Genomic DNA, 22,653 nt, shown 5'->3' on the forward strand with positions numbered 1-22,653 from the left:
CTGTTATAGTTGGTGACCCACGTTACTCATAAAACCTTCCATGCGGTTCCAATTCCCCTTTTCACACTCTTTTGCTTTAACAGGACTACAGGAGCTCTTGCCCAGTATGGGTATAGAGTCATTCCCATTACTAACACAAAGGTGATTCCCGGTGGCTCTACCTTCAGAACTCACCTCTAATTCTGACTACCTTTCACTATTAACACACTGGCCCAGCCAGCATCACCTCTCACTCCATTTCATATTTCATACTTATAAATAAACCTGGACTTTATTCAGGTGTGTGTGTCTGTCTGTCTGTGTGAGTGGTCTGTATGTCTGTGTGAGTGGTCTGTATGAGTGCATGTCACATGTGGACCTGGTGCCGAAGGTGGCCAAGAGGAGGTACCTGATCCCTGGAACTGGAGTTATAGTAGGTGTTTGTGAGCTGCCCCATGTGGGTGATAGGAACAGAACCCAAGTCCACTGCAAGAGCAAGTGCTCTTGACCCTTGAGCCATCTCTCCAGGTAGGGGGAGTGCGTGCCCCATAGAGTGTGTGTGGGCATCCCAGGGAAGTCTTCAAATGCTGCCTTTGTTTATGAACTGTTTGTCTCTATTGGAATATAAACATCTTCACTACTTAGAAGAGAATGTACCAAGCAGTAATTCCTCGGTGATATCTGCAGAATGAATGACTAAGTCCCAAATACAAGGAACTGAAGCTTGAGGAGGCTGGTGAGACGGCTCAGAGGTTTAGAGCACTTGTTCTTGCAGAGGACCTGATTTCAGTTCTCAGCACACATATGGTGCCTTACAGCCATCGGCGGCTCCAGTTCTGGGGGACTCAACATCCTCTTCTGGCTTTCTCGGGCACCTGGCGTGCACATGGCACACGCATATACATGCACACAAAACATTCATATATAGACAGTATAATAAATAAATGCAAAAAAACAATTCTAATTAAAGAAAAGCCAGCATGATGTGCCCAGCAAGATGGCTCAGCAGGTGTAAGTGATCTCGGAATGCACCCTAGAGCCCGTGGTGGATGGAGAGAACCAAGCCTGAAGTTCTCTCAGAACGTCTATGCACATGCTATGGCTCCTGTGCACCTGAATTCACACTAACATATACACATAATAACAACAGATAACTCTGAGCCAGGCCTACAGATGTGAGCCTTTAATTCCAGCACTCAGGAGGCAGAGGCAAGCAGATCTCTATGAGTGTGATGCCAGCCTATTCCACACAGGTAATTCCAGGCAAGCCAGCCAGAGTTACAAGGTAAGACCTTGTCTCAAACAAAACAAAGAAAAACAATAACTAACTTTGTAAGGGAAGTTCAGGGCTGGTGAAATGGCTCCACAGTTAAGAGCACCTACTGCTCTTCCAGAGGATCAAAGTCTGGTTCCCAGTGCCCACACTGGGTGGCTCACAACCACCTCTAACTCCAGCTACAGGGAGTCTGACACCCTTCTGCCTTCCTCAGGCACCTACAAAGCCATGGCACACACATAAAGGAAAAATAAATCTTTTTAATGAGTTAAGTTTGCAGGCAGTGAGATGACTCAGCGGGTGAAGGGCATCAGCTGTCAAGGCTAAGGTCTGAGTTTGATCCCTGGGGCCCACAAGGTGGAAGAATTTAGTGAGGTTCAAGGAGGTGTGGCCTTGCTGGAGGAAGCATGTCAGTGGGGATGAGGCTTCAAAAGACTGTGACATTGAGTTATCTCTACCTTCTGTCTGGAATGTGAGCTGCTACCTATGCTCTGCTATCATGGACGCAAATCCTCTCGAACTGTAACTCCAGAAAAACTCTTTATCACAGCAATAAAAAAGTAACTAATACTAATGAGAAAACACCTTAGAATACTTCAGCATAAACAATACCAAAATTACTCATTAAAATGATAATTAGCATCAAAATAGTAAGAACAATTTTTCTATTCTTGCCCTCTGCCACACAGCAGATAATTTCATTCAATGCTCACAATTCTTCGGAAGGGGCTGAAGAGAGGGCTCGGTTGCTGAAGAGCTCGCTGCTCCTTCAGAGGAGCTCTGCTTCTAGCACCCTTGCTGGGCAGCTCAATCACTTGTATCTCTGGTTCCTGGGGATCTGACACTTCTTCTGGTCTACATAGGTACCCATATGCATGTGAGTGCATGCATACCTGTGAGTTCATATGCATGTACACATATACACACACAAAGACGTAAATAAAAGACAAATCTTTAAAAGGTATAATGATATATAAACATAAAAATGTCACAAGGAAACTGTAAGTGTGCATGCTAACAAAAAGTTTAAAAATAAAAGAGGAGAAAGTCACCACAGGCCAGAGAAAAAAAAGTCCTTTTTGTTTTTTTTTTTTTACTTTATTTTTATGTGTATGGGTGTTTTGCCTGCATGCATATCTGTGCACCATGAGTGTACACTGGCTGCCGAGGTCAGAAGAGGGCGTTAGATCCCCTGAGACTGCAGCTCCAGGATGGCTGTGAATTTCCAAGTAAGTGCTGGAAACTGAACTTTTGGGTCCTCTGGAAGAGCAGTCTTAACTGCTGAGTCATCTCTCCCACCCATTAACGGGATTTAAAAAGACATTCTTCTCAATCCAGATATCACAGAGGCCAGAAAACATAGTAACAACCATGCTTCATAAGTAACTGTGTCCGGCACAGAGTTCTAGGATGGGACACTGCTCAGCAGCACACATGCCCTGGGTTCAACCTCCAGCATTTGTAAAACAGAAACCAAAGGAAAAACTCTCAAAACTCCAGGAACGTGAGCTGGCTTTTTATCTAACTGCTGACTAGCATATCTGGAAGATAAACCTGATTTCTAAAGCTGTGCTGGAACCTACAGCCCAACACATTCAGAACTTAGATTCACGGGAACCCTGAGGGCTGTGTGTGTGTGCTGGGAAAGCACCATCACCAGGAAGATGCTCTGACCACTCTTGACATTCTTGCTCTCCTTCATAAGCAAAGAGATTTCTTTGGTTACATTTTCCATTTGTGATGTGAAAAGGCATAAAAAAACTTTCATTCATGGAAAATGAATAGCAACACATAGCATGAGACAGCTTAATTTACACAGTGAGCACTCAGAATATCATAAATAGCTCCCGGGATGACTGGCCAGTATTCCAGCTGAATATTCCACTGGTTTTTCAAGCCACTGGGTTATTTTCTACGGCACCTCTTCCTGCTGGTGAGAACTTATAAAAGTAAAACAAACTACACAGATCTGGTGGTACACACCTTTAATCCCAGGAAGTAGAGAGGCAGGGGAATCTGTAAATTCCAGGCCAGCCACGCCTACATTGTAAGACTCATTGGAAACCAACAAAGTTAAAAGAAATTCAAATGAAGTGTCTACAGCAACGCCTTATATATGCTAATAACACAAGAATTCAGTGATCCGGTCACCTCCCTGGAATAAACAGAGTAATCATGCTGAATGAAGGCCTCACAATTAACAAGCTACACAGTCATGCTTTACCAAAAACCAGGATTTTGAAGACATTCAACTACACAGATCCAAGGAAACAAGAGGATACTTAAAAAAACAAAAATTCTCCCAAGGTTGTTTTTGCCTGGGTCTGGAGAGTTTTTGTTTGGTTAGTTTTGTTTTTTGTTTTTTTTTCCAAAATGCAATCTCTTAATTTATTCATTTGTTTGTACGTTTGTTTATGTTTTTTGAGGCAGGTTTTTCTGTGTAGCTCTGGCTGTCCAGGAACTCACTCTGTAACCAGGTTGCCTCTGCCTCCTGTGTGGTTAGTTTTTTTAACACAAGGTCTTCAGCCAGGCCCTCCAATCGCTCTGTAGCCAAGAATGATCTTGCTTTGGGCTGAGATCCTCTGGCCTCTATCCTGACCAGGCCCAGTTTCCCTGGTGCTGAAGATCCAAGCAGGGCTTTGTGCCTGCTAGGCAAGCACTTGACCAACTGAGCTACATACCCAGACAGAAAACAAAAACACAACTTCCAAAGTTCAAAATGGTTTCCAGCTAATCCAATTATTTATTCCTCACCCCTAAAGAAAGTTATAGAGCAAGTGTCCTTTTGCAGCATGACTGGGGCCTAGTAGTGTTCAGACTAACACAACTCATACAAGATTTCTGACCAGCAATAAGAACAAACTACCACAATCAGCAAATAAAATATAACAGAGAAAACTCAGGATTCAGGGACTGGAGAGATGGCTCAGCAGTTAAGAGCACTGACTGCTCTTCCAGAGTTCTGAGTTCAAGTCTCAGAAACCACATGGCAGCTCACAACTGTCTATAGTGGAATCTGATTCCCTTTTCTGGTGCACACACTTATAAGTGGACAGAGCGTTCATATACATAAAATACATAATAAATAAATCTTTACAGAGTCATAGCGAAAGAAAGAAAGAAAGAAAGAAAGAAAGAAAGAAAGAAAGAAAGGAAGGTAAACCCCAAGACTGAAAAAAGTATGCCTGCATAGCAATATACTTAAGTGATAACAGCATCACATAGAGGGCTATGTGTACCAAGCACTGTTCTAATCATCTGCTGACATTACTGTATCTAATTCTCACAACTGTCTTGAAACAATGATTATTACCTATCATAGTTTTATTAAGAAGAACACATTTTTAGGTTTAAAAAAGCTAACTAAATTGCTTTTGAAAAAGATAGCACACTGGTAGTTTGAATAATAGCCTACCATCCTGTAGATCAGCTAGCTATTTATGATATCCTGACCATGGGAACGCAAATAGTCACTGTGTAACTTAAGCTGTCTCATGTTATGTATTGCTAGTTCTAAAATGCAAAAAACTCCCTTTGCTGAGGATGAGGCTAGAGTGGTAGGGAGCTCCCTCTCTTGTCCTGCTGTAGGAATCTGATGGTGGTGGTTTTCCCCAGCACACAATCTCTCTGCTTTCTCGTGAATCTTATTTCTGAATCTGTGCTGGTTTTCTTTTTAGCCAAGGAAGCTAAAGCTAGCTGAACTGGTTAAGACGTCCAGGCTCATGTACTTACGCACTATGTATTGCTGGCTGCAGACATAACAATACGGTTAATGTAACGGGATGTTATATGCAGCTTTTCCTGTCTCCTCTGATGGCCCTCCCCACCCTACACAGGCTTCTCCAAGGTCCAAACCCACACAACAGGAGTCAATGCCCCCCATCTAAGAACAACACAAGGCTGACTCTGCAGACACCACTTCAAGATCCTTCTCAAGGGTGTGTGTCAACTGTGATGATCTCAAGGGACAACAGTGAAGCCTTTAAAGGTGCAAGGGGTGTGGGATGGGGTGGGGATATGTATTTGCCTGGAACCCTGGGGGACAAGGGAAGAGAACCTCAAGATAACCACTGGGTGCTTCGCAATATGTAAGAAGCAATATGTAGAACCACTGGTTTTAGCAATGTGTAAGAAGGAGGATCTGATATCTGACCTCTTCCTAGCAGAGAAAAACAGCTGGTTCGGAGCTAGAGAGGGAGCTTAGTGATTAAGAGTTCTTGCTGTTTCCTGTTTTCTCCTTCCAATGGCCATCCCATTTGTCTTTCTGAGTGAGGATTGATCATCTTACCCAGGAACCTCCTTCTTGCTTAGCTTCTTTAGGTGTACAGATTTTAGTATGTTTAACCTATACTATAGGTTTAGTATCCACTTATAAGTGAATATATACCTTGTGTGTCTTTCTGCTTCTGGGAAACCTCACTCAGGATGATCTTTTCTGGATCCCACCATTTGCCTGAAAATTTCATGATTTTCTTGTTTTTAATTGCTGAGTAGTATTCCATTTTGTAAATTACCACAATTTCTGTATCCATTCCTCCATTGAGGGACATCTGGGTTGTCTCCAGGAGCTTACCACAGAGGGCCTCTGAAAGACTCTATCCAGCAGATGCTGAGACTCTTAACCAAACTTTGGTCAGAGTGCAGTGAATCCTATGAAAGAAGTAGGAGATAGTGGGACCTGGAGAGGACAGGAGCTCCACAAGGAGAGCAACAAAACCAAAATATCTGGGCACGGGGGTCTTTTCTGAGACTGATACTCCAACCAAGGACCATTCATGGATATAACCTAGAACCCCTGCTCAGTTATAGCCCATGGCAGCTCAGGATCCAAGTAAGTTCCCTAGTAAGGAGAACAGGGACTGTCTCTGACATGAACTCAGTGGTGGGCTCTTTAACTGCACCCCAGGAGCAGCCTAGCCAGGCCACAAAAGGAGGACAATGCAGCCAGTACTGATGAGACCTGATAGACTAGGGTCAGAGGGAAGGGGAGGAGGACCTACTTTATCAGTGGACTTGGAGAGGGGGAATGGGAGGAGATGAAGGAGGGAGGGAATGAGGGAGGGAGCTACAGCTGGGATACAAAGTGATTAAACTGTAATTAATAAAAATAATAATAATAAAAATTTAATTAAAAAAAAGAAAAAAAAAGAGTTCTTGCTGCTCTTCCAGGAGGCTTGAGTTTGGTTCCCAGCAACTGCCTGTTACTCCAGCTGCAGGGGATCCAATGACCTCTTCTGGCCTCTGGCACTCTCACACACATGATATACACATACACACAAAAATAAAATAAAATCTTAACAATGGCTTAGGTAAGCTTGCTCAGTGCTCATGCCTGTAACCCCAGCACAAAAGTGTCTGAGGCAGGAGGATTTCAAGTCTGAGGTGACCCAGAGCTACATAGAGAGACTGTATCTCAAAATGAAACGAATGAATAACAAAACTTGTCTTAGGTCAAATAACCAAATGAGTTTTGACGGGGGAAGTTTTATAAACTACCATATGTGGGAAAATATATACAAAGCAACTTTAATAACAAAAAACTTTCAGAGGCTCATTAATTCAATGTTAGAAAAGATAATTAAACAAATGTTAATCTTTTTATCTAATTACCTTAAGAAATCTTCTCTGACGCCAGCACTAACAGGCCGGAACTGAAGCCTGGCCACTTAACATAGGTCATTTCTGCACACCACCCCAGAAAGCCAACAAAACCCTTACTTCCAGAAACGTCCAAAGACTACAATTTTTTCCCCAGACACTCTAAAGATGCACTTTTAAAAAGTTTTAAAAGTCACAATGTAGGCCTGGTGAGATGGCTCAGCAGGTAAAGGTGCTTGCTGCTAAGACGGACCACCTTCCTCAGAGCCCCTGAGCCCACACCGGGGAAGGAGAGAATGGACTTACAGGGTGTCCTCAGACCACATGCATGCCTTGAGAGCGCCCACACGACTAAGAAAGTAAATAAAGTATAACGCTTCTTAAAGACATAAAGTAACACTGATATTATTTTTAGAAAATTTGAAAGTACTGAAGGCAGGGAAACAGCTGTCTGCCCCGCCTACATAATCACTGGTATAATTTGGTGTTTCCTTCTGGCCTTTTTTTATGAGTGTATTTTTATGTAGCTGTAATTGGTGTGTATTTATAATTGGATCTTATTTTTCATTTTAAAGCTACATTAAAAGAATGGTAATTTTCAAGACTTCTGAACATGAATCTATATCCATTAGAACATGTAACTTCCTGTCTAGTTCTAAGCTAAAAGCTGGAAGACGGAGTTCGCCATTTTCAATTCACATTCCCAAATTATATATTCTATATTCTTTGCATATTTCATCTCACTTGGTGTGCTGGGGGTTGGTTGGTTGGTTGGTTGGTTTTGTCAACTTGCTACAAATCTAAACATTGTTTTTTAAGTGTACACATCACCTACTTAAGCCCCACTCCTAAGAATCAGAATGTTAGCCAACCGATACCTATCCTCTGTCCAGTCTTCTCTACGCAAATGATAAGGGGAAAGGAGTAGATTCTCTTCTCCTCGAGGAGAAGAGAGTGATGAGGAAGTGGTCACCCTGTGACCACGTGGCTTTTACCGTTCAATACACAGCTGGTCAGCTGTGACTCAGTGTTATTACCTTGGGTGAGTACTTTTTATGCTACTAGCCATTCTTCGGTTGACTTATTTTCATTTCATGGGTATGAGTGTGTGTACCGCGTGCCAGTACACACATGGTGCCTGCAGAGGCCAGAAGAGGGTGCTGGAACACCCATACAAATAGCTAATAGCTATCCTTGGGCAATGGAACCTGACCCAAACCCAGTGCCAGAGCAGAAGTGTGCCTAACTGCTGAGCACTCAGGAACCAAAGGCCTGGGAGAATCAACGTTCTGCTATCCATGGCCTAATGTTTACTGTTGTACTCCATTACAAATGGAGTATGTCTTTTTTTTTTTTAAGATTTATTTATTTATTATGTACACAGTGTCCTGCCTGCATGCACACCTGCAGGTCAGAAGAGGGCACTAGATCTTATTATACATGGTCATGAGCCACCATGTGGTTGCTGGGGATTGAACTCAGGACCTCTGGAAGAGCAGCCAGTGCTCTTAACCTCTGAGCCGTCTCTCCAGACCCCTTGTTTGTTTTTTTTAAAATTTTGTGTGTGAGACAGAGTGTGTGTGTGTGTGTGTGTGTGTGTACGTGTGTGTCTTTATGTGTGGATACACACATGAGAACAGGTGCCCACAGGGGCTAAAGGTGTCAGATTAGCATGGAGCTGGAGTTACAGGTGGTTGTGAGCCACCTGCTATGGTGCTGAGACCCGAACTCTGGTCCTCTGGAAAAACAGTGCATACTCTTAACCACTGAGCCACCTCTCCAGCCCATTATGCATTTCCTTCTGCATAGTTTCTTTTGTACAAAACAGTATCTGTATGGTTTACTTTGTGGTATATAGAATAGTTTTTTTGTTGTTGTTGTTGTTGCTGCTGCTGTATAGAATTCTACATAATAGTAAAAATACCCACATCCGCTTTTTCCAGTCTCTGCTGGTATGTACTGAGTGTTTGCAGATTTGAGCTGTCTGAATAAGGAGGGCTGGGGTAGCGCTCCGTAGTAGAACACTTGCCTACTCGCACATGGGCGACCCTGGTTTGACTTCTGGTATCACAGAATAAAAACTGTTATCAACATTTTATATGTATCTCTGATAGGCTAATCCCTTTTATTTTTGGTATTATGTAGAATAACTATGTTACGACGTAGGTCTACTACTAAAACACACTGCCAAAGTGCTTTTCCAAAGCCGTTAGACCAAACTACATTCTAACTAGCAAATAGCAATCTAGTCCCTCCGCATCTCGCCACCACTTGAAACTGTCATCTTTGAGCTCTAGCCCCTCTGGTACACAATGGCATCTCACGGTTTCCATGCAAACTTCCCAACCTCATTTCTTTCTTTTTTATTTGTTTATCGAGATGAGGTCTCAGAACACAGCCCTAGCTGGCCTTGAAGTTGTAATCTTCCTATCTCAGTCTCTAAAGTAGCTGGTATTACATCTATATTCCACTCTACCTGGCTCAACTCATTCCTCCTACACCATTCAACTCTTCACTGCTATACAACTGTGATTATTTTAATTACTTTTATAAGCCATCACACTTTGTTAAAATTAGAATCTCATCAATTCCAGAAACATTGCCCAGTCCAGAAAAAGGCCAGTTCTCAGAAATGCTGAGTCACTGTACAGTACCACAGATGGTAACTCAATCACAAGGAGTCAAAAGGCAGGAGAAATACAGGAGTGCACAGAACTGTGGAAGCCAGGAAGACAGAAAGACCAAGACTTGAGTGTGTGTCCTTCACTAGGACCTGGGCAACGGCAGGCTCAGGGGCTAGGAGGCTGAAGGATCGGTGCCAGTGAACCAAGAGTGAGTGGGGCAACAAAGAACGGGAGCAGCGACTGGAGACCATCCGTCCAGGAGCTAACCCAGGGCACAGCCCAGTGAGAGCTGGGGAGGAACATCGGGGGCAGGAGAGCTTTTCTTTTTAAGACAGGAAAGGAGTAAGTTATATTTAAACCTGGGTGGGAAGGAGTCAGGAAGGAAGAGGAAAGAAACGAGGATAGAGAGCAGAAAGCCCAGCAGGAAGAGAGGGCAGGAGTCTTGAGTAGGACCTGGAGAGGTGAGCAGTCACCAGGATCAGGGCGGCTCTTCCACGGGAACAAGGACAAGAAACACAGGCAGCTTTGCAGGCTTAGGGGCTACACGTTAATGAAGATCTAGCTGAAGATGTTTTGGTTTTGTTTGGTTTTTGAGACAGGGTTTCTCTGTGTATGTTGGCTATCCTGGAACTCTGTAGACCAGGCTTGCCTGGAACTCAGGGATCCATCTGCCGCCACCTCGTGACTGCTGGGATTAAAGGTGTGCATCGTCACTGCTGGCTGAGGGTTTTAATTGTTTCTTTGCTTTGCAATAGTAGGCAAGATTGTCTGTGAGGAGTGAACTAAGAGATGAAGCCAAAGGATTAAAGAGGAATGAATATTTCTCTGTGTGTCTCTTGGTTTCTCAAGACAGGGTTTCTCTGTGTAGCCTTGGCTGTCCTGGACTCCTGGCCAGCTTTGTAGACCAGGCTGGCCTCCCACTCACAGGATCCTCTGCTTCTTCCTCCCTGGGTGCAGAGATTAAAGGCCAGCTTGCCCCAACACACCCAGTTTAGGAAAGAATATTTCAACTAGGCTTTGTGAAAACAAACAAACAAAGGAAGAATACATGGGTTCCCTCTGCAAAGGGGCTTTTGTTTTCGTCTGGGAGTACTAAGGATTGAACCCAGGGCCTCACACATGCTATACCAGTGCTCTACCCCTGAGCTAGACTACTTCAGCCCTGCAGAGGGTTTTTAAATGGCCAGAGTTGGGATGCAAATTTTTGAGAACATCAGTCACAATTAGAGACCACGAGATAGAGTGGGAAGAGCAAACCAGGTGCTGTGCTCCACAGCTATCACAGAAGGAAAGGTCCTAAGAAGAAAGAAAAGGGCAGATTCATGCCAGAACGTAAGGACTGAGGTAGGGTCCTTGCATGTGGCCACAGGGGATAACATAAACCAGCAGTTCTCAACCTGGGGGTCGCCACCCCTTGGGTGGGGGTCAAATGACCCTTTCACAGAGGTTGCCTAAGACCCACTGGAAAACACCATCGGAAGGTTGAGAACCACTGACATAAATGTTTTCAATGGGAGTGTGAGGCAGGTGCTCAACATATGTCTGCCATCTTGAATCAGAGAATACAGAAAGTTGAGCCATGATATCAAACCTTAGAGGCTGGCCTCCCAGCAAGGCTTGCTCTTCTTCCAGCACGGCTCCACCAACTAAAGCTTCCATAATCTTTCAAAACAGCACCACCAGCTGTGCGTTAAGTAGTCAAATGCCTAAGCATATGGGGGACATTTCACAGTTAAGTCACACCACCATCCCATTGAAAACACTTATGTCAGTGGCCAAAACAGCCCATACTGCCTCTGGTCTGGGATGTCGTGGCAGCAGTGAGAAGAAAAGTAACTAACACAGACAGTCTGGACTGAGAACAGTTAGCTACAGAGAAGATGGACAAAGTATGAATATGAAGTTTCTGTGAAAGTCAGAAAAAGAGATAGTGAAAACAAAAATAAGGGAACAAGTTCCCCTGGAGCAGTTGAAAATGGGGGAGAGAGCTATGTTTTTGGAAATTCAAAGGCAGCGGTTCTCGGCCTTCCTGATGCTGTGACCCTTTAATACAGTCCCTCATGTTGCGGTGACCCCGACCATGTACTCATCTGCGTGGCTACTTCATAACTGTAATTTTGCTGCTGTTATGAATCATAATGTACATATCTGTGTTTTCCAATGGTCTTAGCTGACCCCTCTGGAAAGGTTGTTCGACCGCCAAAGGGGTCACGACCTACAAGCTGAGAACTGCTCTAGGGGAAGGAGAAAGAGAAGGATGAAGGGAGGGAGGGACAGAAAGAACATGCAGGATGGGGGAGAAAGGTTAAGTCTCGCTAAGAATGAGCTGCTAAGGCTCCCCTGGCATCTGAGAACAGCAACAGTTCTCACAGAAGTGGAAGATGAGGAAATACACGTGTACCCTGAGACCAAGTTGGTTGATTCTGTTCCTGTCCTATGACCCTACTGAAGTAAAATGGCACATCGATGATAAGAATTAAAGGCATAGCTACCCGAGAATACCTCACTTTGTTTTTAGATCTGTTCTGACTGTAACAGCCCAGGCTAGCCTTAAATTTCTGAGCCTCCTGTCTCAGCCTCAGGATACAATCTGTAAGAGTTGCTCAGTAATGAGCTCTGGCTAACAAATTAGAGAATGAATCCTCAGTAGAAATTGGATAACATGATTCTGAGGGGATGGACTACAGAATCCTTAAACTCCCTTACAACCTGGGCACAGAACTGAAAAAAATAAACTTGGGCCAAAGACAGGAAAATTAGTGACAACCCTTAGCTGGGGGAACGCCTTGCTTTTCAAGAGTGTACATGGAATGTCAACAGAGCCAAGGATGTTAGGACAGGATGATGGTGAGAGTGATATCCGGGCTCAGCGTGTTGGTCCACAGCTCTAACCCAGACTTCTGGAGGTTAAGGCAGGATGATGCCTCAAAGTTCAAGGATACCTTGTCTTGAAACAACAAATGTGGAGCTAAGAAAAGGGATGTTTGTGGGGAGAAACTGAGTTCTAGGAAAACAACAACACATAGAAAGCGGACACACAACAGCAAAAGGTGGGGAGACAGTGGGCAGCCATAATGTGTGGTGGAGGGGATCAGAGCAAAGTTGCCTAAGGCAGCAAGAGCAGTAGAGCATGCTGGTGTGGCTGACACACTCATGCACAATTCACAAAACACTAACTGCCATCACCATATAAGACACAGCATAGCGTTTAGATCAAATATTTTATCACTATTTTCAATTCCAACATAAATCACATAAATGTTGAAATTAGAAAAGATTCCCTGTAATGAAATAGGCAACTTTTCCTGAACATAAATTAATTCCTGGGCAATGCTATGCACTTATCAGGTTCACTTGGGATTCTGTTTTATTCTTTTGTATTTATTTGGGTAAGGGTTGAAAATCCTAGCAGAAACAATGAGGTGTAAGTGGTAAAAATAGCAACACTCAGTAATGCAAGTTTTTTTCAGTGTTAATACAAAATGCCAGGCCACCATTCTTCGCCATTCTTCAGAGAAAATAAAGAACAATCACAAAGTTTGACGACCTCTGGAACACACCTTCAAGTTACTTGCTAATGTCATAGGACAGAAATTGTTTCTTTTTGAGACAGGGTCTCATTGCTTATTTCTGGCTGGCCTGGAGCTCCCTCTGTATATCAGGCTGGCCTTGAACTAAGACCCACCTGCCTCTGATCTGGATCAGGCAAGGTCAATCTAAGCTGTATTTTCATTCAAGGTTTTAAATATTTCTGATATGTAACCAAATTAGCCAAAAATGGATCTTTCTCAAAACTGTCCTTAAATAAACGGGAGAGTGGTAAGTTAGGTCTTTTTTATTTTTTCTAAAGATTTATTTATTTTTTGTCTATATGTTTGAGTGTTTTGCCCATATGTATATAAATGTGCCACATGTGTGCAGTGGAGGCCAGAAGAGGGCATCGAGTTCCCTGGACTGTTGTGTTATGTTGATGCTGGGAAACGAAGCCAGGTCCTCTGCACTCACAGCAAGTGTTCCGAACTGTTGATAAATCTCTCCAGCCCCCATTCGTTTATTTGTTTGTCTGTTTGTGAGACAGGGTCTCCTGTTGTCCAGGCTGATGGTGAGCTCACTGGCTAGCTGAAGATGACCTGGAATTCCCAACCCTCCTAACCTCTACCTATATCTTTCTAAGGGTATAGACGTTTGTCACCACATCCAGCTTATAGGAATCTGGGATCAAACCTAAAGCCTGTTGCATGCTAGGCAGACACTCTACCAACTGAGCTACCCTCCCAGCCTCTCTCTGAAAATTATTTGAAAAAAGCCTGCTTAAAAAAAAAGAAAAGAAAAGAAAAGAAAATCTAAGGGGCTGAGGTAAGGCTCAGGCTGGCCTCAAACTCCCTATGTAGCACAGGAGGACCTTAAGTTTCTGATTCCCTGCCTCCACTTTCTTAGTGCTATGATTCCAGGCAAGGACCACTGCACCTAGTTTGTGTGATAGTGGAGGTTGATTACCAGGCTTCAAGTGGCACAGGCCTCATCCTGAAATGCTTCACTTTCTATTAAAATTCCTCTGAGTGCTTTACGACAAGAAAATCTCTTCCTGAGTGAGTCTATCTAGTGGTATGAAGTTCAGCTGGTTAATTCTGAGACATCACCAATCATGTTCATCCTGGGCTCTGGACCCTGCTTGACATCTTCACCTCAATGCTCTATAGACACTCCAAACCCAAAAAGTTCAGAACAGAAATATTTATCATCCTATCACATGAAAAATAATAAAGCAGGTGGGCGAGGTAATCCCAGCACTCAGGGAGGCAAATCGCTGTGAGCTCAAGATCTACAGAACAAGTCCAGGACAGCAAGGCTACACAGAGAAACCCTGTCTCAAAAAAACAAAAACAAAATAATAATAATAATGAAGCTAGACCTGTATTCACTGAGTTTTCCAAGCTAAGAAGCGAAGTCATTGCCTTTTTTGAGCTCCACAGCACACAGATTCTTGAGCACTCCCAATCCCCTATCTTTACGTCTGTCCTCTCCTCTTCCTTGGACTTGTTTTTACTCCGTTCCCTCATCTGCTCCATCAGTACTTCAACAGCAAACCTGGCCTTACCTATCTATCTTATCAACCTCCAAACTTATCTCCTTGCCTTTTTCCTGGCTTCATTCAATCCAGTCACCACACAGAATCATCACTGTAATCCTGTCTAACTACTTCCAACCCTTCTCAGTTCCGGTGTCTCTAGACTCAGTTGCAAAGTCCTTACTTACTACAATATAACTCTCTTCAATAACTAGCATCAACAGACTCTTTCATTTTTCCCCCAGAATCATATACTTTACACTGAGTATTTGTTAAAAATAAGTGCTACTTCAAAGCATAAAAAATACCCTCAAAATCCAATATTCCGTAGTCAAAGATTTTGCCAAGCTGAACTTACTCATTTCGTTATTCTAAATCAGGGACCTGAACCTCCGTACTTACCTAGCAATTGCAGTGATCTAATGTAGCAAACAACCATGCTCTGCAATTTTCTTTTTCTAGATTATTTTTAGCCAAACCACCCATTCCTGTACCTTTGACTTTAGAAAGTAGAACACATTTCTCAAACATGTTGGACAGTCATAAAGATTCCTCATTCGCTCTTTCCCCTGCTCAGCAAACTACTAGTCATCCTTCAAAATCAAATTCAAACATGGTACCTTTTCTACAACCCTCATCCCTACCACATGTAGAATAACTGTTTCTCATCATTGTTTCCCGTAAGATTCTGTCTAGATCTCTGATATCATACTAATACCATAGTGACTTTATTTTATTCAATTTATTTATTGGTTTTGGACAGATCTCCCTAGCCCAGATAAGCCTACAAAATTTCCTAGCCTCCTGACTTAGTCTTCCAAGTGCTGGAACTGTATGTATATTCCACCATGCTCGGTGCATTTTCTTTTCTTGGATCTAAGCCAGTGTTAACGGCGCCCCTCAGTGTTGTCCTTTGTGAGGACTAAACAAGCTAATACACAAAATAAATTGGAGACACTGCCCGCACTGAGTAGGACCCATAAATATTAGTCTAAGTCATGGTTTGAAAACAGGTATTTTAAACTTATTGAAAAACAGAAAAAAAAAAAAAAAGAAAGAAAAACAGACATTTCCAGATGCTGAGACTCATAACCAAACCTTCAGCAGAGTGCAGGGAATCATATAAAAGAGGGGGAGTTAGTATGACCTGGAGAGGACAGGAGCGCCACAAGGACCAAATATATCAGGGCACAGGGGTCTTTTATGACACTGTTTCTCCAACCAAGGACCTTGTATGGATATAACCTAGAACCTCTGCTCGGATGCAGCCCATGGTAACTCAGTATCCAAGTGGGTTCCCCAGTAAGGGGAACTGGGACTATTTCTGACATGAACTCAATGGCTGGCTCTTTGACCTCCCTCCCTCCCCCGAGGGAGGAGCAGCCTTGCCAGGCCACAGAGGAGGACATTGCAGCCAATCCTGAAGATACCTGATAAGCTAGGGTCAGATGAAAGGGGAGGAGGACCTCCCCATCAGTGGACTTGGAAAGGGGCAGGGAGGAGATAAGGGAGGAAGGGTGGGATTGGGTGGGAATGAGAGAGGGGGCTACAGCTGGGATACAAAGTAAATAACCTGTGATTAGTATAAAAAATAAAAATTATAATAAAAATAAATAAATAAGAGGTTAATCCAGGAAAAAAAGACACTTCTTATACTGCTAAGATAATGCCCTAAGTGGCTGAGAGCTTAAAAACAAGAAGAATCCCATGTCATTCATCAGGAAAAAGTTTTACATACAAAGTATAATTAAACTGTAGCTTGGACATGCCTCTATATCTTGTAATACCAGTTTTTCTGTCTGTTCCTCCTCCCTCCTTTCTCTTTCTCTGTCTCTCCGTCTCTCTCTCCCTCCGTGTATGTCTCATCTGAGGTTCATAAAAACTGTTTTTTAAATGCCTTTGGATTTTACTGAGTCTTATGGAATTTGAAACTCAATATAGCGCAGAGATTGAGGTTTGCACTCAGTGTTACTGTAGCCTGCAGCCCGACCCCTTGCTACTTACACTGATGGCGGGCAGGTCACTCAGTGCCTCTGCGCCTTTAGGTGAGAAGCCAGTGTTAACGGCGCCCCTCAGTGTTGTCCTTTGTGAGGACTAAACAAGCTAATACACAAAATAAATTGGAGACACTGCCCGCACTGAGTAGGACCCATAAATATTAGTTAATACTCTCACTGTTAGGCAGCATCCAAAATGGCTTTTCAGTATTTACTTAGCCCTTCGGTAGTCTCCCAAGAACACATGCCTGCCATGCATGCCTGCAATGCAGGTTCTAAACTATGCCTTGGGATAGTTTCAGTAAGTAGGGTGAATATAAGGTGCTACACCTGTAAGGCGAACATAGTATAAATTCAGTGAATTCATTATTCAGTACAGGATTAAAGCTGATTTTTAAAATAGTTTTAGCTATAGTTGCAAATACTGAAATCCTAGCACTCAGATCTAGATAAAATTAGTGCACGTTTGGGGCCAGCCTGGGCTATGTAACGAGTTAAAGGCTAGCTCTGGTTATATATCGAGAGCCTGTCTCAAAAAAGTTTCACTTGGAGGGCAGACACATGCAGGTCTCTGTTAGTTCCAGGCCAGCCTGGTCTACAAAGCTAGCTCCAGGACAGCCAAGGCTACACAGAGAAACCCTGTCTTGAAAAACAAAAACCAAATAAGGTTTCAAAGCACCTATTCTCTGACTGAATTGCTGAAAATATTTAAATAAAACCCTTTTTCTTAATTTTTTTTAAACAGGGTCTCACTAAATAGCCTTGGCTAACTTGAAACTCACTGTGTAGAACAGGCCAGCCTTGAATTCAGAGACCCTCTGCCTCCCTCATGGAATAAGATTAAAGGCATGCACCATTACACTGGGTTAAAGATTTGTTTATATATATATATATATATATATATATATATATATATATGTCTATGTGAGCATATGTTACCAGTATGCAGTTGTCCTTGGAAGGCAAAGGAGGGTATCAGACCTTGTGTAGCTGGAGTTATAGGCAGCTGTAAACCACCAGACACGGGTGCTGGGAACTAGGATGCAGGTGCTCTGGAAGAGCAGCAAGTGCTCTTAACCACTGGATCATCTCTCCAGCTTCACAAACACAACTCTTAAATCAGGGGCTGGAGAGACGGCCCGGCGGTTAAGAGCACTGACTGATTTTCCAGAGGACCTGCGTTCAATTCCCAGCACCCACATGGCAGCTCAGAGCTGTCTGTAACTCCAAGATCTGACACCCATGGACGTACATGAAGGCAAAACAGCGGTGCACATAAAATTAAAAAATAATAAATTATTTTTAAAAAGATAAAAAAAAACCTCTTAGAGCAGCACAAGATCATTTACTAGTAACCTTCCCTCTAGTGCTCCACTGTGCTATACAGTACTCGAAAATCCTTGACTGTAATATAAGGATCGCTACAAATCATTTAAAAGTTAATATGACTTCAGTTGCTGGGGCTGGGGATGTGGCTCAGTAACCCACAAGATGGAAGGAGAAAATTAACTCTGACCTCCATACGTGTGCCCTGTGTGCCTACACATACACACATAGTAAATAAATGTTCTTACATTTATTACTCTGTGGGGGTGGGGAATGTGTTGGTACACGTTTGGAAGCCAGAGGACAATCTGCACGAGCTGGTTCTGCCTTCTACATGTCCTGGGGATTGAACTAGGGTCCGCAGATTTAGCTGCAAGTGCCCTTATCTTCCACGCCATCTCTCTTTGTTTTGCTCTGTTACGGAGTCACATGTATCCCAGGCTGACCTCACCATATGGTCAGGAGTGACCTGACCCCCTCTCGTGTGCACCACCATGCCTACTTAGACGTCCTGGGCCTGCACCCAGTACTCTGTGAGGCAGGCAAACAGGCCAGCAACAGCTACATCCACAGCCTGAATTGTAAATTTTAAATAAGAAAAGGAAAGAAGCTGCCTACGGCTCTCAATCAGAAACTGCCATTTCTGCATCTAAAAAAAGCCTATTACCACATTCAACAGACTAATGAAAGGCCACGAGACACAATTACTACAGTTCCTGGTTTCTGCCTTTGAAATGAGTCCAGATCACTTTTAAGTATCCCTGGTAGAAATCTCCTGGTAACAGACGGCTATTCCTTTTTAAATTTCCCATCTCCCCCCAAAATTCACACACACACACACACACACGCCCACAAGAACACAGATGTCTCTAATAAAAACTGTACAAAAACCACGGCCACGTATTAACTTTGTTTCAAGAGGACTCAGATCTTCCTGTAAGCAGCCCCTCAATCTACAAAAACAAATGAAAGTCTTGCTCGGGAGCGGTATTCTCAGCTCACTTTATCAGGTATCTTCAGCTGCGACTACCCATCTCCGGGAAAGTAACAGGTCTTCTGACTGGTACAAACTTGATGGTAACTGATTCCACAACAGTATATACATACTATGCTGTTTAGAAAAAATTCATGACTCGGTTAAGAATAGACCCGCTCCTCGAACAATGGTGACTGTGCGGAAAGGCTTAAATGGCTTATTTACATAGTAAACACAAGTCAGGACTTTATCTAGCATACAGTAGGGGAATCAGTAGCTTTGGGATAAAGGCACGCAGGGCGTCTTCTGCGTCCCGGGCACTTCGTTTCACAGGCTACAGATGCTCCGTGGTGCATGTGTACCAAACAACAATGCCTGACATTTGTAGAACGCTGTCACTCCTCTCTGACCGTGAGAACATCCCTGGGCGTCCCAGTTTTACACTCCGGGGAAACAAGCTGGCAAGAGTGACCCCGGCGGGCGGAGGCGTGACGGTGTGTTTGCGGGTCTAAGCTCTAGAGCGGAGCCTTTTGACTCACAACCTAATCATCATCTTCTCTCCTGGTTACCCCACAGTCGTATTACAGTCCCACTGTTGGCTTTTTTTTTTTTTTTAACTTCAAAAAACTACTTGACGACGACCCCTGCGGTGCTTGCCGGGCTGTTGGGAGGGAAGCGCGCGCACTCACGCTTTCCCGCCGGCTTCAAGTGCTCCGTCCCGGCACGTCCAAGTTCAAGAACGCCCGGGAGGCGCGCTTCCCCCGGGCGGCGAGCCCCCGGGCCCACGGGCCCACGATCCCGCCCGCGGCTCGCAGGCTGACCCCAGCCCCCGCTTCCCTTGGCCGGAGGTGCCCAGCTCCCGGCCGACCCCGGACGCGCGGGGCACCCATGGGCGACGCCCACAGCCGAGCGGTCGAGGCCCCACAGCCTCACTCCCCGGCCGCGTCCCGGCTCTTACCTGCCAGGGCCGCGACGACGCCTCACGCAGGGATCCGAGAGTCCCGTCCGTGGCCTCCCGGTCTAGCGCCAGGCCTCTTCGCGCCGCCCACGCAGGTCCCCAGTCCCCGCCCACCGAGCTAGGACACGCCCCTTCCCTGCCTATTAGGCCCCGCCCCTCCTGGGTCTCCCTTCTCTGCTCAGAACCCACGCCTGGGAGTGTCTCCGGCCCCGGCGCTGCTGGACAAGAGTGCGCTGCACGGCGCTGGTTCACCCTGGCCCAGGACGGGAGCCAGAGCTCTGGCTCCGGATCCTCTGTCTCACCGACCCGCACCTAGTTGAATCAGAGGAGTCAAACAGGACCTTCTTTAGGAAAACCATAGAGCAGCCCTGGGAGCAGTCCGCGGGAATGTCAGTTAGTAGAGAGATGCCAATAACGCACCTGGCCCCAGGTTTGGAATCCCGAGCCGGATGCCTTTGATGCCCACTCCCGGTGCCGACTCGGTCGCCACACCCGCTTAAGACTCACGCTTAAGCGCTCCCTGCAACACGATCTTGCTCAGGAATGCACATGGCCGAGTGCCTGCTTCAAGAGCAGCCCAGTTTCACTCTACGAGAGCCTGGGATGAGTGGAACCTATTTCCCAGCACGATCTCAGCGCCCCACCCCGCCGCGCCCCGCTCCACTCCACCCCACCCACTCCATCTGACCTTGTGTCTGCTAACCGAGCTTCGCTCGCTCGTTCACACGGAGGGACCAAAATAGAAGACTGCCACAGAGAGGTGTTTGATTACACGTCAGGGATGACTGTCATTATCCGACTTAACCAAGACAAAAAAAAAAAAAAAAAAAAAAAAAGGCAGCATGTCCCAATCCGTTGTGAAGCCGTGAAATAGAGACAATAAAAAAAGGTTACTTTCTACTGCTTAAAACAGTCTAGTGAGGAAATAAATGCGAATCTTGTTTGGAATAAACTGTGAACGCTGATCTTTATGAACTCCATTTCTCCCTTAGCTAATGTGTATGTCTTTATACGTAGATGTGTGTGTTCTTTATTGTTTTGTATATACAGGGTCTCACAGTGTAGTCCAGGCTGGCTTGCCTCAATCTTCCCATCCTTCTACCCCTGCTTTCCAAGTGCCAGCATGGGCATGAGCCACCATAACAATTTAATCTATTTGGAAAGTATCACAGATAGTTGTACAGGCTGAACTTTAGGACTAAAAGCAGTGTTTTTGAAATTTATGTCCTGAGCTTTGCATCCAAGAAGATTCCTTAGCAGAATTAAGGAGATTTGAATTCCAATACATTACCTTCCATGCGTGTGTTCTGCTGCCCTCTCACGGGTAAGATGGAGTTACATCCAATGGTAAAGGGTGCCCTTTATGTCTGATAATTTAACATTTAGCATTTAGTAATTTGTATTATTTTGGTGACTAGGAAGCCAACATGCAATAAAATCAGGTTCTTGACAAATAAATACTCCTCAAACAGAATTTTTAACTTCAGAAACCAGGAAGAAGAGTCTTAGATCACAGCTAGTACAAACATGTCCTAAGGGACACACCTGAGCTCACGGCTACCTGTACAGAGAGTGAAGACATGAAGGAATTTGTTCCATTACATTCTGACATGTCCTGAGGAGTTCTCTTTTTCACACATCTTGTGGCTTCAAAGGGCGAACAACTTGAAAAGCAGAACAAAAATCTTCCTTATGCTTTTGGTGTCTAAAATAGTGTCTGATACTTTACATTTGATCCCTAACAGCTTTTTTAATAAAACTGAGTGAAATATCAACCCAACCACTAGATGGCAACACAGTTGTGTGTGAACACATAATCTGGAGAGCTGGCGCATCTCTTGACCTGAAGTACCCGGCCCCTCTGTCTGTCTGTCTGTCTCCTCTCTTCCTCTGTGTGTGTGTGTATCAGTTTATCTATCTATTTATCACCTATCTATCTATCTATCTATCTATCTATCTATCTATCTATGGTCAGACCCACGATATGTAGCTTTGGCTGTCCTATGTAGACCAGGCTTGTTTGAACTCACAGAGATCTGCCTATCTCTGCCTCCAAAGAGCTGGGACTGAAGGCATTTGCCACCATATTTCTAAAAATTTATGTTACTCTCCTGCTTCAGCAAAGAATCCCCTGCTAGGATAAATCTTCCCTCAGTACTGTTTCACATATGCAGATTTTCTGAACTTTCATACAACTGGCCTGACTTGGCCTAAGGAAGCTACTATTGACTTATGCTTTCTCAAAGAAATGTTTACATGGTTCCAGGTGCCTTAACTGTGTTCTGCAGTCCCAAAGCCCAACTGCTCAGCATTAAGTCATTGGCTTGTGTCCTTGGCTACCTCTGATAACTGTCCGGCCTGAAAGTCATGCAGACTCTAGATTCGTCAAACTTATGTCCCCACTGCTGCCCCTCACAAAGAGTATCCTGAGAACGCTATCTACCTTACATTTGCTCATTGTCCCCAAAATAAAAATTATATCTACTGTACAAAGGTGTGGAAGGAATTGAGGAAATGAAACTTCAGTGGAGCACTTAATAAAATGCGTAGTTATTTTAAGACTAGGGACTCCAGGCTGGAGAGATGGCTCAGAGGTTAAGAGCACTGGCTGCTCTTCCAAAGGTCCTGAGTTCAATTCCCAGCAACCACATAGTGGCTCAACCATCAATAATGAGATCTGGTGCCCTCTTCTGGCCAGCAGGCACATATGCACACAGTATACAAATAAATCTTGAGAAAAAAAAAAAAAAAAAGCTGGGTGATGGTGGTGCATGCCTTTAGTCCCAGTGCTTGGGGAGGCAGAGGCAGACGAGTTCAAGGCAAATTCTCAATGTAAAGCCCACTCACAGAG

At 44.3% G+C, this 22,653-nt stretch overlaps 1 protein-coding gene across 1 annotated transcript in view; it reads right to left on the minus strand.

Moving 5' to 3' along the window:
- The window catches only part of Dennd2c (DENN domain containing 2C), a 71,071-nt gene extending 51,185 nt beyond the window's left edge, over window positions 1–19,886 (minus strand). Inside the window, exon 1 of the mRNA XM_021653355.2 lies at window positions 19,803–19,886. The gene's annotated coding sequence lies outside the window, so the exon portion shown is untranslated. The remainder of the gene's footprint in view (window positions 1–19,802) is intronic.
- Between the last annotated feature and the right edge of the window lie 2,767 nt (window positions 19,887–22,653).

Source organism: Meriones unguiculatus, chromosome 10, assembly GCF_030254825.1.
Source record: "Meriones unguiculatus strain TT.TT164.6M chromosome 10, Bangor_MerUng_6.1, whole genome shotgun sequence".
In the NCBI taxonomy this organism is placed as follows: Eukaryota; Metazoa; Chordata; class Mammalia; order Rodentia; family Muridae; genus Meriones; species Meriones unguiculatus.